General features: G+C 30.7%; 1 pseudogene; it reads left to right on the plus strand.

The window, feature by feature from the left end:
• Positions 1-3,556: 3,556 nt before the first annotated feature.
• LOC100798642 (60S acidic ribosomal protein P0-like) lies at positions 3,557-6,172 on the plus strand (annotated as a pseudogene).

Genomic DNA, 6,172 nt, shown 5'->3' on the forward strand with positions numbered 1-6,172 from the left:
TTGGTTCTTGCCACAATTTGAGATGCAGTACAAACTTCAAAATGACAAATTGACTTGGCCTCCATATTTATAATTCATCTATAAATATAGGATAGGCTAGGTGGCTTAATTTCGGAAACACCATAGTAGTACCAGATGCAAACTTTATCTCTTTCATCATGTTTGGCATTGGCTATCATTTTTGTTGCAGTAGCATGGTTGCCAAGTAATCACTGCTTTACTGATTTGGATTTCCTTCTTTCTTTTCAAGCTACTTATTTGAAGTCGATCCATCCTGCATTGTGGGTCTCACAATTTTTTTAGTGTAGGACCTATTAATCACTTCCATAATTGGATTAATTATAAGATTTGCCAACTGCATTATTTGAATGAAGGACAATACATATACTAGTTGTCATACCTTTTTCAAAAGTTGGAAGGGAGATTCATCGTATTTTTAAAAATATGCTTATATATAGCTTTAATTTTGATAAACATAAAAGAAAACAGTTTTCAATGTGAATATATTTAAAATACACTTATAAGATACTTTAAAAGTGACTATGCGGTAAAAAAAAATTGACTATATTTTAGCCTAAACTACAAATATCTTCCACATATAAGATAATTGCATTAGAAAATTAATTTTTCTACATTATTTTTTTATATATGATTCAAACTCAAAATCTTATTTAAAAGAAAATCAAAATTATATTACTTAAATCGAATCTTCGTTGATAAGTGACTTTATTTTATCATTCAAATATTTTTTTTAAATCACTTTTAAAGTATCATTTCTAAATAAAAACTAATTCTTGATATTAAATTTACTTTTGTATTTTTTACAACCAATTCTATCAAATCTACTGAAGCGCGCGGCTTTATATGAGTGAGATTAAACGAGTTGAAGAAGATTTATCGAGAATAAGGCCACCCTAGGATCAATGTTTTAACCTCAAATTCATTGAATTGTTAGACTTGTTGCAACTAAGGTATTGTTTGTTTACACAATTTTGCCCAATTTTAAAAGTTACTACAAGAATATGAAAATATAAATGTCATAATGAGACACTTAAACTTTGTTAAAAAAAAATGAAGTTCAATCGGTATTGAATATATACTGCACTGTCTGTTAAATCGAGTGAACTTAGTTGTTTCGATTTCACCTTAACGTTTTTCTAAAAAAATGATTATCACCAGCTCATCATGATTCGTGACCATTTTCCCTTCATTACTTGACTACTCGTCAAAGGACCATATTCAATTACCTGTTTGAATAACATGCAATTTTGATTTTTTTTGTTTGAATTTTTAAACTTATAATTTAGATAATCAGAGATTAACTTTTGTGTATGCTTGAAATTATATAATTTTTTTTAGTAAATAATTTAAATCAAAAACTGAAAAATTAAATAATTATTTTTAAAAATAAATTAAATCAAACACACAGTTGTATTATGTTTTAAATGGACCCACCTAAAAACAAAGCAGTACCAAACCCTAAAGAAAAAGGCTGGCTTTTCTAATTGCTACACATAGCACAATTGATTAATTTATTTGTTTATTTTGTATAGAACCAAAAAAAAAAAGAACAAAATCAATGAAATGCTACATCAAATTTGATAAGTATGGGAATAAAACAAAATCAAACAAAGAAAGACCATCAGATAATACAGTCATACATAACATATATAGCTATAGCAGGCACACTCCATTTTTCCACTTGAAATACTCACCCCGAAAGTCATATATACGTACATGGCAATTTTGGCCATAATAATAATAATTATTATACTTGAAAGGTTGGATTGCTCTTACTAATAATGTCTTTGCTTAGAGAGCTAGACCTAACAGAGGCATCACTTTCAAGAATTGGTAGTGGAAAGAATGAAGATTTCACAGAATCACCACCTAACAAGGACATTATAGCTAGGGATGAAGACTTGAATTTTGACATTGTGATTTGTGAATGTCATTTGTCACTGCTTGTTATCATCAGATTCGGGCAATCGTAGACTGGTCTCCCCCCGATTTAGAATGGAATCTATAGGTTATATTAGGTTCTTTTCTGTGTGTTCTATTCGGTAAAAAATTCTAAGGCTTTAAAAAAATTCTAAGGCTAATAAAATTATTTCAGGAAAAAAAATGCAACAAAACAAATTGCTCCAATTTCATTTCCTATAAAATTCTCCAATATAATGCCACCACAATAGTACTAGATTTTACCCAGCATTGTTGGATCATTTGAAGGGAATAGTCACGTGTGGATAGAAACTTGAAACGAATCGAAATGCTTTTTTGTTTTTTTATGCTGAATCGAACATGCTTTACGAATTAAAAGAAATCCTCAAAAACAAGTATACCTTGAACCTATACAATTCGTTTTAAAGTGAAGATTCTTGGTCCAGTCTGTAACAAAATACGCATGTAACATACCAATGCAAAACGAACAATTGAAGCTGGTCATTTCTTTTTCTTCCCCGCAACGTGCTCTGTACTTTATCCTTTAATTTTTAGTTTTTGGTACGATCATTCCTGTCTACTACTACTACTCAAAAGGCTAAATGGTCCTTCCCCAGCCCCACAAGCCTATATAACACTAGAAAGTCCCATATAGTTATATGTATATGGACTATAATTTTGATAGATTTCTGTGTAACATATGATCAAAGTTTTCAATTTGGGACAAATAATTAATAACATTCAACTACATTGCATGGAGGTTAATTAAGATTATGGTAGTTTGAGAAAAAAAATCAGTTAAATATTTTTTTTTATCTTCTATATTTCTATTTTAACTTTTTTTTCTCTATAAACTTTTAAAAAAACAGAAAATAAAACAAGGTGATTTTTGTAGTTAAAAGTAAAAGAAAATGAAAATAGAAAGTATTTTCTCAAATAAAATAACTCTTAAGTTTTGTCACCTCTCCCATTTTTATTTCTTCTCCATTACTGAGAGATGGAGAAAATAAGTAATTTATAATTTTTAAATAATACAAACTAAATTTGATGGAATTTTGATTTATTTCTCAATTCTCTTATTACTATTTATAAAATATATAACATTATATATTCATATTTTTTTCTGCCTTACATTTATCAACCAAATGAGATGGCTTTTTTTTTAAAATTATTTTTCTTCTTCTTCTTTTTTTCTCTTCAATCAAATCAAAGCAAATAAGAAATGTCTCTTTCCCTATCATTCTTTTTTTTTCTTGCTCTCCTTTGAATCAAGGACCCAAACGAAGCCAGCAAGTAGGTTTTTTTTTACGAAGTCCTTATCATGCTCAAAAATGCCAAAAAGGCCCTTTAGAAAAGGTCCATTGCATTGTAAGCCCAATCTGAAAAACCCTACACTGGCACGCTTTATATTTAACTTAGCTCTCAAGTTTCACCTTAAATTCATATTTACGTTTCTGCTACACTCTCCACCGTAGTAGCACCACGAGGAGGTTAAAGCTACGGCGCTGTTTCGCTGTCCACCTTGACAGAGCCCTAACTCCATCTTGGCCCTCGATTTTGTCCCTTTTCATATTTATTTATTTTTCTCTAAAAGTAGAAGACTTAGATAGCATCAATGGCTGTGATACCCACGAAAGCGGAGAAGAAGGTGTCGTACGATGTGAAGCTGTGCCAACTTCTAGAGGATTACACCCAAATTCTGGTAGTGGCTGCGGACAACGTTGGATCAAACCAACTTGAGAACATTCGAAAGGATCTACGTGGCGACTCGGTGGTGCTCATGAGAAACAACACCATGCATGATGAAATGCTCTATTAGGATTCTTTCCGAGACCACCGGCAACAAACCATTCCTCAACCTTATTCCCCTTCTAGTGGTCAGTACATGCTTTAATATTATTGTTGTGACATTAATCATTGCGTACAACTTTGAACCATTCAAGCAATTGGGTCATTGATATAATGTTGGTTGAATCAATCAGTGTAATTTGAAGGAGGTTAGCGAAGAGGTTGCCAGGTACAAGGTAGACTTATTATTGCACTGGTTTTTCCACAATCTTGTTGTTCTTCAAGGATGTCATTGCGGTTAAGGATGACAAAGGGAACCCGGATACTCACAAATATATTTGTAAGTGGAACGGGTAATTATTAACAATATCCTGACTTGTTACACGACGGTATATACACGCAAAATTTAGGCAGGTATGAGTGTTATAGTTCCTAGTCCGTCTGCACATATCATATTTATATATATATTAGGTTTAAATATATTTTTAGTTTTTAAAATATGAATAATTATTTTTTAGTCCTTCAAAAAAAAGAGTTGACAATTTGTTATTATAAAAAATGTTTTTTTAATTTATTTTTTTAATAATGATTTATAACAATTTAAAACAACAAAAATATATAAAAAGTTATAATAATTCTACATCTATGCTTTTATTATTCTTCTTAAAAAATAACCAAACAAGTAAAAAAAAAAAGAGCCACCAAATCATGCAGGTCAAGTATTTTGGCAATAAAGAGAAATTAAAAGTAACTTTTCATAGAAGGTCTAATAAAAACATTATTTTTTAAGAACTAAAAAAATAATTATCCAAATTTAAAGGATTAAAAATATATTTAAATTTATATTAATATAATTAATATACGTTGCAAATAGTATATATATATATATATATATATATATATATATATATATATATATATATATATATAATTTTCTGTGAAAAATACTTATATTGTTATGACTGATACTCTAAGTCTCGAATATCTCTATGTATCACTATAGTAAAGTGAAAAAATCAAAATCACTAATTTATTTGTTTGTTTTTAATATTATATATGTATTTTAATGTTATGCTTGAGTTATTTGAGAATGAAAATTTATTATAATTGTAATAATTGTTTTAGTCAGTTTTTTTATTAATTTATTATTATTAATCTTATACATAAATAAAGTGTGGATCATAGGTATCAATATGAGTATATAAATATCAACATATATGAGAATATCGATTAAAATCACTATCCGTGCGAATATAAAACAGGATATGAATATTATTTATAAACATGGATACGAAGATGAATAATATAGGGCGTTACCTATTTTCATTACTAATTGCTGTATTATGATGAGGTTGCTAGGTTTTGTTTGCCGTTTTCAGTGTTGGTACTTTTATTTAGTTTCATGTGATGCGTCATTGGCAAGTAACCCGCTCAATGTAAATTTTCTGTGGGAAGCATATTAGAAGACTAATCATGGTTTATTGATAAGGCATGCTTTGATTGAGTGTAGTGTATATATATGTTGAATGAGAGAAAGTTACCTTTAATTAAGTTGTGAGCTTCCTATATATTCACTTTTGGATGTTGTTATCCAAATTTTCTATACAGTTGGTAGCTCCTGCTCGTGTAGGGTTGGTTGCACCTATTGATGTTGTTGTTCCTCCTGGCAACACAGGGCTGGATCCCTCTCAAACCTCTTTCTTTCAGGTTAATTTCTGCAATCTTGTTGTTGGAATATAATTAAGAACTTAATTGAATTTACCAGTTGATAATTAATATGGTGCTCACATTAATTTCAGGTGCTTAACATCCAACCAAGATTAATAAGGGTACTGTGGAAATCATCACCCCTGTAGAACTCATTAAGAAGGGAGACAAGGTTGGCTCTTCTGAAGCTGTGTTGCTTTCCAAGCTTGCGATAAGGCCCTTCTCTTATGGGCTTGTTGTCGTTTCTGTTTATGACAATGGTTCATTTTTTAGCCCTGAGGTTCTTGATCTCACTGAAGATGACCTCATTGACAAGTTTTCTGTTGGTGTCTCCATGGTGACTTCACTTTCGTTGGCTATCTCATATATACCCAACAAATGCAGCTGCACCACACATGTTTGGCAATGCTTATAAGAACGTCCTTGCTGTTGCAGTGGCAACAGAATATTCATTCCCAGAAGCAGACAAGGTTAAGGAGTACTTGAAGGTATTGTATTGTATCTAATAGTTACTATTATGCTTTGTGTCACTCAAACATTGAGTTGTTATTTTCATCTTTCTCAGTAACCATTGACATTTATTATTGCAGGATCCTAAATATTTGCTGTGGCTGCTGTTGCCGCACCTGCTATTGATTCTAGCACTGCTCCAGCTACTGCCTCCAAGGAGGAGGAAAAGAAGGAAGAACCAGCAGAAGAATCTGACGATGACATGGGTTTCAGTTTGTTTGATTAA

The sequence above is a fragment of the Glycine max genome, chromosome 18 (assembly GCF_000004515.6).
Source record: "Glycine max cultivar Williams 82 chromosome 18, Glycine_max_v4.0, whole genome shotgun sequence".
Classification (NCBI taxonomy): Eukaryota; Viridiplantae; Streptophyta; class Magnoliopsida; order Fabales; family Fabaceae; genus Glycine; species Glycine max.